Source organism: Elephantulus edwardii, unplaced genomic scaffold (assembly GCF_000299155.1).
Source record: "Elephantulus edwardii isolate Elephantulus edwardi_28Jun2011 unplaced genomic scaffold, EleEdw1.0 scaffold00082, whole genome shotgun sequence".
Lineage (NCBI taxonomy): Eukaryota > Metazoa > Chordata > Mammalia > Macroscelidea > Macroscelididae > Elephantulus > Elephantulus edwardii.
Window position 1 is genome coordinate 13,855,097 of NW_006399832.1, and position 2,135 is coordinate 13,857,231.

Sequence of the window (2,135 nt, forward strand, 5' to 3'; positions counted from 1 at the left end):
CTCAGTCCATACTGAAGGCTGCAGTCCTTGACCCTTTGCAGCAAGTGCATGAAGTCCTCCTCAGTTTCAGCAAGCAGGGTTGTGTCATCTGCATAACGCAGATTGTTAATAGATCTTCCACAGATCTGACTGCTACAGGAGGGGATTGTTCCTCCTTCTTCAGCAGAGCATCTGGTGGATTTGGACCGTCTACCTCTGAGATTGCACTGCAACTTCTTGCCACTAGGCCACCAGAGCTCACCCTATCCCAGTAGAATTTAAAAAATCATCTTAAGAATAGTTTTGAAGCATTGCACACCAATGAATAAATACCAGATGAGTTGTGGAATGACATCAAGGCCGACATAGGTCTCTTCAGTACTTTGGAGAGGTCTCTGACAGCAGACTTTCCCAATGCAATTCATCTTTTAATTTCCTGGCTGCTGATACCAAGAGTGTTGATTGCGGAGCCAAGCAAACTAAAGGTGTTAACAATCTCAATATATTCATCATTTATCATGATGCTGCTAGTTGGCCCAGTACTGAGAGTCTTCATTTTCTTGATGTTGAGCTTCAATCCATATTGAAGGCTGCAGTCCTTGACCTTCTGCATCAAGCACTTCAGATCCTCTTCAGTTTTAGCAAGCAGGGTAGTGTCAACTGCATAACCCAGATTTTTGATGAGTTTCCAATCTTGATGCCACATTTCTCCTCATAGTGTCCAGCCTTCTGGATATTCTATTCCGAATATAGGTTGAAAAGGTACAGAGATAGAACATGTTCCTAGTGCACAGCCTTCCCAAATTTAAATCATGCTGTGTTCCCTTGCTCTGTTCTGATGACTGAAGCCTGGGCCAGGTATAGGTTTTGCATAAGCATGATCAAGTGTTCCAGGATTCCCATTCTCAATATTAATTACAGTATAAAAAATTATAAAGTAAAACTTCTTTGTTATCTTTGCTAAAAATAATTATATTATACAAGATGATAATTGAGACAATCCCTCATTAAGATTTGTATCCTTCCAACATAATCCCTAGACTTAACACAGTAATCTGAAATACCAAAAAAATAGAATACCATGCAAATGAAATCTGAATTTTTGAGCAAATGAAATAAAAGATTGTTGACAAACTTTAAATTCCATAGTCAAAGACACTGAGGGTTAATAAAGAAAAGCTGATTTTTCTTAACTTATTTTCCCCAGATATTTACAGACCAAATGAACTCCTCTCTTAAGGCATGTGGAAAAAGAAACAAAATTGCTTTGCTAAAATCTTATAACTTAAAGAAATGAAACTGTGATATAACTGAGTACAGTGTTTAGATCTTTAACTTCTAATCCATGCTCCCTATAAAGCAGAACTCAACAAGAAAATAAATCTGAAATTAATTGAGCATCCTTCTTTGAACTGGAGTAAGTTTTTCTAAGTTTTTCATCATCATTTTCACCACAGGATATTGTGTGACCTAAAATAAAAAAATAAAATAAAGATGCTATGCTGAAGCTGTATCTTGCTAATATTTCCAGTGGCATAATAAACTTGTTATTGAAGAGCTATTTAACTTGAATAGAACTGGATCCATTACAGTACAGGTCAGAGAATTGTTGCAATTTTTTGGTCTTTTTTTCTGTTAAAAAGGACAAAAAAGAATAAGCTAGCAAAACTACTTCTTAATAAATATTTAGTAAATTTTGCATTGCATTGCTATGTATATATTATTAAGCTGCTGAAGAATTTCACAGATGAAATCAGTCAAGAAAATTCGGCAGACTATATAAGTTGAAAATAATATTGAATGTTAAGTAAATATTGACCTGGATTCAAATTAATAAATGTTTCTTTAGAAGAATTTTTGTCTGGAAAGAGCTTATTTCAATAAACATTTTATGTCTTTCAAAATTGAAGAAAATAGTCTGTGATACAAATAGATGAATTCACACTTATTGTTTATTGCTGCATTATTCATAAAAGTGAAGAGATTGAAAGAGCTCAACTGCTCATTAAGAAAGGATTGGAGAGAAGAACGATCATCAATGGCAAGTGGCAGTTGCAACGAAGCAACACCAAGAGCCGGCTTCACGCTCAGGAGAGAACGCTGCGTCTCCTCCTCATGGTTTTCGGTGCTCTACACGATCAGAGAAACTTCTCTAG